This window comes from Propithecus coquereli, unplaced genomic scaffold, assembly GCF_000956105.1.
Source record: "Propithecus coquereli isolate 6110/MARCELLA unplaced genomic scaffold, Pcoq_1.0 Scaffold280, whole genome shotgun sequence".
Lineage (NCBI taxonomy): Eukaryota > Metazoa > Chordata > Mammalia > Primates > Indriidae > Propithecus > Propithecus coquereli.
The window spans coordinates 901,240-912,821 of record NW_012148397.1 but is presented as its reverse complement, the minus strand read 5'-3'; positions in this window follow the sequence as shown (position 1 = coordinate 912,821).

Below are 11,582 nucleotides of genomic sequence, written 5' to 3'. Positions count from 1 at the left end.
GAGCAGTCCCTGCATCTCACTGGACAGGGAGCACCCACTGCCACTCCCAGGGTGACCAAGATCGAGAAACAGGCTCCCTCAGGAGGCCCTTTCGAAGGCCACTGATTGTCTTGATTCTTAGGGAATAGAACTCTCCACTCAGGAGAAAGTGGGGTGGCTGGGGCCAGAAATGGTTCTCCAAAGACAGAGCCTGTACTTTTGGTGTCCTTGTTTGTCACTTGTATATTTTACTCCCTGCCACCTTCTTAGTTATTAACACTATCTCCTCTTCTTGCTATTTGGTCAGGAGCGGGAACAGTTCGCCCTGTTGCTGATCCCAAGGGACACCCCATTCTGTGCTTGTTCGCTTGTCCCTGCCCACACCTTGTGAGTTCCCTTTTCATTCAGGTCTCCTGTTTGTCATTTGAACTCCCTGGGTTGAATTTCCTTGCTGCTAGCGCCCTGATAGATAAACCCCTCTTCCAAGCTATGTCGACTCCTCTGGTTTCATTCCTTGGTGACCCCGAGTTTTTCTGTTATCTTCCTTGCACCTTCCTGCTGGGCTGAGGTCTCCATGTCATTAGTGCTAGACCATGGGCAGGGCTCTGTAATTCCATCAGCCTTTGCTTTATTATCTATTAATCCAAGGTCATAATTATCTGGCCTCCTGACCTCGCAGGGAAATTCCAGCCATGTAAAGAAATAATGTATGCCAGAGAGCTTTGCAACCTCCAAAGCATGACACAACACAAAGCTGCTATTGTTATTCTCACATTTACACTTGGCTGTCACATCTGCTTTCAAAAGACCTCTCTCAGGAATCCTTAGTGATGTAGGAAGGAGGTCCAGCCTTCTTAGATTTGGAAGAGAATGCAGACTCCAGTAAGCGTCACCTTGAGGTTGGCAAAGAGGCTAAATCATAGAACCTGTACACATGTACCTTGGGCACAGCTTTTCCTGGTCATTCATTCATTTAACAGGCATCTACTGATCTTCGGGTGTGAGCCAACACAGGGATGTATAGCCTAGTGTCTTAATCAGCTTGGGCTGCCATAAGGAAATGCCATAGGCTGGGTGGCTTAAACAACAAAAAATTATTTCTTACAGTTCTGGAAGTCCAAGGTCAAGGTCCGGCATGGTTGGTTTCTGGTGAGGGTCCTCTTCCTGGCTCACAGACAGTTGCCTTCTTGAGGTGTCTTCGCGTGGTGGAATGAGAAATCGTGCTGACCATTTCTTCTTTTTATAAGGGTGCTAATCCTATCATGTGAGCCCCACCCCCCATGACCTTATCTGAAACTAATTAGCTCCCAAAAGCCTCATCTCCAAATACCATCACATTGGGGATCAAGGTTTCAACGGATGAATTTTGGGGTTCACAATTTAGCCATAGCCTCTGTGGTCTGGTTATCCTATCACCCGGAGAACTTGCTAAAATGCCAGTTCTCACACGGAGATGCTGACTCAGTACATCTGGGGTGGGGTCAAAGATTCTGTATTGTACTATACACCCTGCGTATGTCCAATGCAGATGGTTTCTGGACCACCGTGTGACAAACACTTCAGGTAACTGTTAAGAACGTGAGACTCTAGGTTGGACAGGCCTGTGCTTTAATTCTGGCTCTAGTCCTTGCGCCTTGGGTGACCTAGCTTGTGCGTGCTGCGTTGTCTATGAGGGGCTTAGTTTATTCCTCTGTAAAGTGGGGATAATCATAGCACCTTACTTCTTATGGGGTTGCTGTGAGGGTTCATTTTAAATCATTGTTTAATTATTCATTATTATTAACTATTAGTTAATTGTTAGTTATTCACTGATGCATGCAAAGTACCTGGCAAATCTTAAGTACTTTTTATTTGCAGTCATTGTCACCAGCATCATCAGGGCATTTTCCTGCCCTCCACGTGATCTGGTAACCTCTGTCTTGGTCCCCTTTTTGTGTCTGAAAGGACTTTCTGTGCTTGAGTCAGGAGCAGGTCCTTCATGAGACCAAGTAAGGGATGCTTTGCTGTCCCAGGAGGTCCCACAATTGGTAGGTCTGTCACCAGGCTGTCATTTCTCTCTCCCTTACCCACACATCGGACAGAATGAGACTGGGCTGGGTTTTGCCTCCCATGCTGTCGATAAAGGCATGGTTGACCTTTGTTTTCTAAGTACTCAGAATTTCTTCTTGGCTAAGTTAACTCTGTCCCCACCTGGGACAAAGGGTGGGAATTACAGCTCATCTCTCCTGGAGCCACCAGATGGCGATGTTTCCTTTGTCATTGCCCGGAGTGGCCACATCTCTCCAGCTGCAGTGCCCAGGCACCTGCTCCCCTGTCCAGGTCTCCCGGCCGGGGCGGAGGGCTCTGTCACAGCACGGTGTGCCCATCTTTGGGATGAGGGTAGGACAGCCCAGTTTCTCTGTAGAAATCTAACGCCCCCATAGGCATAGAGAGTGTGTTCAGAGTTGACCCAAGGGAAGTGACTCTCCTTACTTCTAAATCACTGAGCCATTGTTCGCTAATAGTTTTGGTCTGTTTCTGGAGAACTGTGCCCTGCGGCACACAAGTCAAACAATTGATACTTGGGCTTCAGTTGACGCTCATTTCTCTCTTCCTTGTCTAAATGCACCCATTAGAAGCTTTTTGGTAGATGAAATCTCAACAATTAGGCTCCATAACATGAATGCAAAACCACTTGCCCACAATATTTGAACCACACAGAGAATTGCCTGAGAGTAGAAACAGAATGCGGGCAAAACCCTCTGATTTGTTACTGAGAAAGGATGCGAGGTCAGCGTGCAACCTTAGCCACTGCAGAGGTAGTTCTTCTACAACTTACCCAACGTTGACAAAGAGCTGCAGTAAGTGGCCCTTCATAAACACTCATTGCTAGCATTGTCCGTGCCCGCCTTTGCTTGCAGTGCATAGACCTGGCTTATTTGTTTAGAATCCCCTACTGGGCCTTTTCCCTCTTTTCTATTGTACTGACATCATGTATCTTTGTACAGTGTCACTTGTAATTCTCCCCAGCAGGTGGTTTGTATAAATTAGGCATCAGCTGGGCTGGGCTAGAGGCCTGGCATCCAGTATTTCCTCTGAGTCTTGGGTAAGTTATCTAATCCCTCTGACCCCAAGTCTCTTCCTCTATAAAATGAGGATAACAACAATACACACATGTTAGGTTGTCGTGAAACATCAATGAGGTAATATATGTGAGGCACTTGGAACAACGTCTGGTATACTTTATAGAAAATTTTATTACCTGACTTAACTTTGTCAAAGGATCCCCAGAAGGAAAGAACTCAAGGAAGAGATGGAAGAGGAAGAGACAAGAGGTCTGAGTGGCACCCTTGGAATGCCAAGATAGTTACCTTGGATCTCAAGATAGTAGAAATAGACACCATTTGGAGCAAAGCAATAATGGTGAGCTTCATCCACTCAGTCTCAGCTACTGCTGATGAGACATCAAAGTTGACCCTATGATAGGAAGACTTTACTAGCTTTAAGGTGTGTGTGTGTGTGCGCACAAATAAGTGAATATTAATAGAAATAATGCCATTATGTACATTTTTTTTGGTAAAAAACAAAACAAAACCCCAAACACTCAAACATCACATATAGGCTCGAAATCTCTTTGCTTCTTCCCCTAATCCTGATCCCAGCTGTGGGATGGGAGTGGGGCATCTGCTGTTATCTATTGGGAATGCCTCCCTCCAGGCTCCTTGCTGTTGCGTTTTTGGCCTCGTGTGTCTGCTTATCTTGAGTACTCTTTCCCGACCCTGATAAGGACGCTGGTTGCCTTACCCTGACCATTTTCTGTCCGCATCTGTCTCCCCCAATAGGCTGCGTGCTGGTAAAGGTCGCTGACTGCACTTTATTAATCTTTTTATCTCTGGGACCCAACACTGAGCCAGGCACACAGAGGATGTGTTTCCATAGGTGGCTGCTTCTCCAGCAAGCGTGGTTGAGTGTGTGCATGTGGGTGTGAGGTCAGGGGAAGGAGAAAGCCACAGAGGAAGGTTTAATGGGAGCGTCACCTCCCGTTGTTGGCTGAAATTCCCAGAAGATGTCTTGGGTGTCTGCAGAAGGGCAAGGTCGGAGGGAGCAGCTGAGCAGAACGTTGAGCTAAGTACAGGCACTGATCCCTGAAAGGCCTGGGTCGGAGGGTGCAGAACGAACATCCTCAAAACCTCCCGGCGGGTGGCTGCGCGGTAAGATTCTCTTGGTCATTAGGATTCAAGGGGAGAAGCAGAGTCTCCCTGTCCTGTAGATGCCCGTCGAGAATACGCCGTCCAAGTGCAGATCAGGACGCCACGAAGGACTCATGGATTACATCTCAAAACCTAGGGGGAAAAATGGTGCGAAATGGCTTTTGTTATTTGAGGTGTGTTTTATTACCTCCGTCTGCAAGGCTGTTTGCAGCCAGAAATGCCTTCTCCGGGATCCCCCCGCAGGTGGAGAAGGCGTTCTGTATTTGCAGCCTGTCTCCGTCCCCATTAATCATTCCGATTCTCTCAGCCCGCGCACTTGTCACGGTCCTCTCTGTTTGAAGACTTTATCAGTATTTATCTTGTAGCCTTTAATAAATCATTTGCCGATTGTGTGTGATCCAGGGTGCCTTACATGAGTGGAACACCGCCCTGCCCTCACCTTACCACGTTTTCTTTGACAGGTCGGTGTGACTTCTGCTCTAGCTCCCTCCCTGACATGGGAACTAGAAAACTGGGTGGAACTGGCTATCTTGAAAAGCTTATTTGGGGAGAAGGGAGAATTTCCCTGAATCTAGTGACCTATGGTTGCTATTTTATCAGACAATGCATACAGGGCAGAACCCTTTGCGGCAATAGAATAGCACAGCCCACCGGAGTGAAGTTTGCTTTTCAGCGGGGCACGCATTTTAGTCTTTCACCCTCTGGAGTCTTTCTAGTCTCTGGTGTGTTCTGAGCCACAGGGCGGCGACCTCCCCTTGGGCCAGCAGCCCACCTCCTGTTCTGTAAATAAAACTGTATGGACAGAACTGCACCCACTTGTTTTATTAGTACTTGTCGTCTGTGGCTGCTTTTCTAGCTACAGCAGTGAAGTTGGGCAGTTGCGACCCTCCAGCCCGCCAAGACTCAAATATTTACAATCTGCCCTTTCACAGAAAAAGTGTGTTGGGCCCTGCTCTGGACGTTGCAGAGTTGTTGTCCGTGGATGGTGGCGCCCTGGCTCTGCTGCGGGGGTCCTTCGATGTGTGCCGCGGCTCTAAAGACAGACCTCTCAGGGACAATAGTGCATATGTCCATGTGCACATGTGTGTGTATGCGTGTTTGCGATGCACAGGCGTGCGCCTGGGTGCAAGGGGAAAGTCCTGAAGTGTGTCCGCCAAGCCTGTGAACAGTGCCTGGCTGGGTGGCAGGATTTTATGTTCTCTTTCTCGTTATGTCTGTCTTTCTATAATTACTGTGTATTGTGTATACAGCAGCAGCAGCAGCAATGACAAAATCCTTCCCTCTTGTGTTGCCTAATTTTCCCTGTGTGGTTTGTGAGGGTGAAGTCACATTCCCGTAAAGCAATCGAGCAGAGGAAGTGGCGCTGGTAGTTTGGAACCTAAGGAGCACCCTGTGATAGGCAAGCACGTGATCCCTGGTCCCCTGATAAAAGGAGAATGAGAAATTACAGTTATCTTTTTGGCATTAAACCAAAAGAAAGCAATAAGTTCATACATATATATGCACACATGTGTGTGTGTGTGTGTGTTTGTGTGTATAATTTTTTTTTCTCTCTTCCCTCTTTCCTGTGCACTATTTCTCTAGTTTCTCTTTATTTATCGTTATTATTTTTTGGTAGCCTACAGATGCCAGGTGTAAGTCAATGGCTTTGGGAAAAATAAAACTTTGAAAAAATACTTTTTGAAGAAAATGCATTCATTCATAAGTCAGCAGCCACCGAAAGCGCAGACCAGATTTGCTTGTTCCTGGGAGATTTGCTCCTGGGAAATCCTTGGAGACCACAAAAGGGCCCCTAAGCCGTCCCTTGCTGCGTGAGTGCTGCATCAGGCACGACTGAAAATGCAAATCTAACTTCCTTCCCATGTTTGCTTTCTGTCTCTCCTTCTTTTTCTTAACACAAAGCTTCAAGGACAAGGTCAGGAGGACCAGCAAACACATCTAGGACCTGGGCTTATTCCTGTCTCCCAGGTTGGCCTGGCTGGGTGCAGAGTTGTGTCGCTGTGGTTTTTAAAACTGGTACCTGGGTGCTGCCCCAGGACACTTCTACATTCAGGGCTGGATCAGAATTTTGCTTTTACGCCTCAATCTTTATTCAGTTTATTCTCAGACTTGGGTTGGGAGGCCCCAAAGGCAGTGATGACTCCATGGCTACAGGTGCCTCTGATTGATGGTGATTGGGTCGTGCGGAGGACCTTGGTCTGATTCAGAACCTGCTTCCCTGAACCCTTTGGTTCTGTGCGGTGCTGCGGCAGTACTCGGGGCAGATGAGTAGGCACTACGATTGAGCAGCCCCCACATCCCAGGACATCAGTCTACTGTAGAGCAACTCTCCACCTGGCAGAGGCCCTGGCTGCACAGAAATACCAGCAGGAATCACAGCCAGGAATTCCTCTCTCTCTGCATCCTGGCAAGAGTTGTAGAGGGTCAAAATAATGCGTGTAGAAGGTTTTAAGCAAACCAAATGAGGCCTTTTTGGTTGATTAGTTCATTTTCTAATAGATTTAATATTTTCCAATGCCTTTGATGCGCCAGCAAATGTAACAGAAGGGACCTTTATCCCTGACCACATTCTAGCCCCGCCACAAGCACCCATCTGTGTCCCCAGGTTTACTCTCTTACATTTTGTCAAATTGTTCCCTTTCGTTTAGCAAGGGTGCCATCGTCTCTTTCTCTGAATTTGTTTCTAATTGTCATTCAGAACCAAATTCTAGATTTGGTGTCACATCTTTGTCTTCTAAGAATCTGCCTTAAGGCCACCTGGACTGGGGGAGAAGCCTCCCACATGCTGTGCTCTTGTGGCTTCCGCTGTGGGCCCTGCCTTAGCTCTGAGCCGCCATGATCATCTTTGCACAGAAGCTCTGCACCCGGAGGAGGACGGAGAAAGAGCAGCTCGCGCTCTCCATGTGTTGGGCTCTTCACATACATTTTTCCATTTAATCAACAAAAGAAGTCTGTGATGAGTCCTTATTACTCTATTTTACCAATGAGGAAAGTCATAGAGAAGTAAAACCATTTAGTCCTGAGTTATTCACAGTGGGGCTGACGTTAGAACCATCTCTCTATCTGACTTTCACCACAGGGACTCTTCCTGTTATGTCGTATTTTTTCTGGTGTCTAAGAGAGAGAGGGAGGGAATAAGGAAGGCTGAAGAAGAACTAGTCAGGAGGAAACACACACGAAGACAGGCCAGCGTGATGTGACCATGCACCACACTAGGAGGATGTGCAAGGGACAGTGTCAATGACATAGAACAAATGTTCAACTCTGTCCCTGGGGCCCTGGGTGGAGGGTGGGAGGCTCAGAGATAGGCAGGAGCAGGAAAACCTTCAAAGAGGGAGTAATACAAATGGAGGAATTGCTTATACTTTTTTTTTTTTCAATTGAAAATGAAAAAAGCAGAGGTTTCTTCGTTGTTGGTGTTTTATTTTTTTAACCTGGAAATTTACAGAGGAAAAAAACTAGTCTTGGTGTCCTCCAACTGATTCTGCATTCTGAGTTTCAGAGGCAAGGCGGACGTTCCCATGTGTGGGCAGTGGGACTAGTTACAGACCCAGATACTGGTGTGACCTCCTGGGCCCTAATAAAGATCTGCTCCCCTGTTTTCCTGCCAGGACCGATGTGCTTCCATTTCCCAACTGAAAACATACTTAATCGCGACAGGTTTTTGGCAGGGCAAGGCATCCACCAGGTTAAAGTTATTACACTGAACGCAGAAGAGTCAATACTCCATTTAGAGAGTTGAGCTCAACTTCTCTTGGAAAGAGCTCTGGCCTCGTCCTCCACCCACCTCTCCCGGAGGACTCGATGCTCTGAACTGAAATAGCCGTCCCTTTATCACACCAGGGCGCTGGCGAGGCCACTGTGTGGGATTTCTGGAATGAAGTCCCTATGGCAAGCGGCAGTTTCCTGCCCTTCCTCCCCCTGCAGGAACTTGCAGAATGTGATTTTCCGTTTGAGAATCTAATCTGCACGTGGCTGGTGGTTCTCATTACCGGGGGGCTGCATTCCACAGGTCTCCATTCAGTTTTCCTGAGAAAGCCCATCGCTTCTGTTGCTTTGTGGATGGGCAGAGTTGTGAATTGAGCCAAGTATCTGAAAAACATAGGTGTGGAAGATTTCAGTTCAATGTGTCTAGAAAACTGAGCCAATGATAAAATGTTCACGCCTGGGGCTTGCAACAACCTTACTCGACATCTTTTCATGTTACAGGCGGGGATACTGAGGCCCAGAGAGAGGCAGACACTCGACCAGCATCTCACAGAAAATTGCTAGTAGATTCTGTATTAGAAACTTGGCCTTTTTCTCTGAGTCCGTTCCCTGCCCCCTCCTTTCTCCATGAATCCCTGTATCATTCTTGCAAACATCCTTTTGGGTCTGAACACAGTGAGGGGGACTACAGGATAGAGACATTCTGGGAACTTTTGTCCATTTCTGGCTAATTTTTGTGACAGGGAGTAGCATGGAATGAAACAAGCCAGGCTGACTCTAGGCCCCAGGACATCATGAGATGCTCTGTGAAGGAGCCAGGAATTTGGACCAGGTGGACTTGGGTGTGAGCAACAACGCAGTCACCTGGAACTGTGAGGTGGGGGCCAATTGCCTTTTCTGACATCCTGCTTTCCTTGTCAGTGCCTTGAGTCTAATAGTGCCTTCCTGGTGGGATGGTGATAAAGGTGTAAATGAGAGTGTTTTGGAAATGCTGGGTACCAATGTGCTTGCTGTATACACACTGGCTACCTTCCTCCTCCTCCTCCTCTTCCTCCTTGTGTGCAGATTTGTCATCTTAACTATGTCCAATTTTGAGATTCCTGAAACCTTGGGGGTATAGTAAGGCAGAGAAAAGAGGGGAAGGAAATACGTGTTGAGCATCTGTATGTGCTAGGTTAATCTATAATTAACCCCGGGATGTTCTTCACGGGAGAAGGAAGGAATGGTCAGATCTTTCTCTGATAGCTCTTCTGTTTGGCCAATCATGGAGTCCATGAGAATGCTAAAATAGGTTTTGAATTTAGTCCAAATTATATATCCCAACCCAAACCAAATCCAAGATGGTAGAGATGAAAGAGTGGCTGCTTAGTTGACTTCGTCTCATCCTCTCACCCCAGTCTGGATAGACCTGGGTTTCCCTGTGTGTTTTAACTCCCTTGCTCACATCCACCTGCCCCCAAATTCAGCTCAGCCTTTGGCATGGGTTGTCAACGAGGGACCAATTGGCCAGTGGGTGGGGCAAGGTGGGAGGAGTGTGCTAAGATTAACTTTCTCTTAGCACATTTCATGTGAGTGCTTGTGTCCAATGATCCTTTCTCTCTCTTTCAGCCTAGAGCTGCAATATTGAAGATGAGGATGGGGGAGGAAAGGGAAAGAAAAAAAACCTGTCCTCCATGCTGCGTGTTCCTGCACATGACCTCATTTAGAACCCGTGGAAGAGACTTACAGACAAGGAAAGTGAGGACCAGGGAGCTTATACAGCCATTCAGTTAGTAGAGTTGGATTTTGAATACACATTTTTTTTCTTCTGATTTCAAAGGCTGCATCTTTGTCTTAGCAACCCAATCTTAGCTTTGGATTTCCCTAGACCTGCGTATCAATGTCATGATGTCATTTTGAACAGGTCAAGTTTATATGTGAAGAATCAAATCCAGAGAGAAGGGCTGTCTGCTTTAGATCTTTGTGTTAGCTGTCTTGGGCTGTCATAAACAAAAATACTATAGAGTAGGTGGCTTAAGCAATAGAAATGTGTTTTCTCACAGGGGCTGGGGGCTGGGAAGCCCAAGGCCAAGGCTCTGGCAGGGTTGTTTCTGGTGAGGGCTCTCTTCCTGGCTTGTAGACGGCCGCCTCTTCTTGGGTCCTGACATAGTGAAGACAGAGTCCTCCGGTGTCTCTTCCCCTTCTTCTAAGGGTACCAGTTTTACAGGATCAAAGCTCCTCCCTTATGACCTCTTTTACCCTTAGTCACCTCCTTAAACGCTCTGTCTCCAATACAGACACATGGGGGTTAGAGCTTCAACATATGGATTTTAGAGGGACACAACATTCCCTACACGTTGTGGGTTCAGAGAATTAGACATGATTTTACACTAGGGATTCTGATCAGAGCCTTCTTCAGGGTGATAAGGCCCAGCTACAAAAAGGGGTGATGGTAGGGAGAAGGAGTTGGTGAGAGCATTTTTAGGAAAAGTAAGTCTTCTCTGAAGCATTGTGCCCCTGATTTTGTTTTACCATAGGGAATCCCAGACCCAAGGTCTTGCCCCATTCACTTCTGGCTCTGTTTTTATCCTCCTAACTTGGTTTTTCCCAAATTGTAAGTAAAGCGGTTAGCACTGTGTTAGAATACACTAAATGCATGCGAATGTTAACTATTATCTCCTATCTTGCTATGGTGCAATAATTAGTGTAGTTAACCAAATATTTCTGGATCTCCCCCATCCCCATTCCAGGAGCAAGGTAGCTAGCATCTTTAGTGCCCCCATGCATTATGTGTGGTTATGTAACTTGCTTTGGCCAATGAAATGGGAGTGGAAGGGATGCACATCATTTAAGAGCCAGTGCATGATCCAGACACCTACATTTTCCCTGAATCACTACAACCAGCAAAGCTCCAGGTGATCTTTCAGGAAGAACAGTGTAGAGCAGAGTTCCCAGAGGACCAGCCGTGGGCGTGTTAGCATGAGCAAAAAATAAATCTTAATGTTTTAAGCCACTAAGACTCTAGGGTGATTTGTTATTGCAGCATACCCTAGCTTATCCTGGCTGTTCCCTGCTGCAGACCCAACACTCCCTCCTGTCTACACTGTGGGCTCTGAATCCTTCAGCATCTGGGAGTTATGTGCCGCTCAGTGTTTCAGAACTTTCCTAATGAGACTAGCTGCCAGTCACTGAGAACTCCTCATTTACCAGATCTGGGCTTTGGGCTTTGACTTCTATTCTCTTATTTAAGCCATAGGATAACCTTGTGAAGTAGGTGTTAGTTACACTCTCATTTTACAACAGGGGACATCAGGAATCATAGTGATGAAAGTATTAATACATTGTAACAAGAGACACAACTAGGACGTGAGTCAGGTTTACGTGACGGTATGCTGTGCCGCTGCTCTTTTCTTCTCAGGTGCATGCTGGCCTTTAGCTCTCCGCACCACGGTCTGAGCTGTCAGCCAATCAAACACTATCGAGCATCTAGTTTAACGGTTGGCAAACCATGGCCCATGGGCCAAATTCTGGCCTGCTTCCAGCGTTTATAAATAAAGTTTTATTGGCACACGGTCATTCATTTACATCGTATCTATGGCTGCTTCCATGTTCCAACAGCAGAGTTGAACAGTTGCAACAGTGACCATCTGCCCGCAAAACCTAAAATATTTACTATCTGACCCTTTACAAGAAAGGTTTGCTGACCCCTTATCTAGACTATGCTTC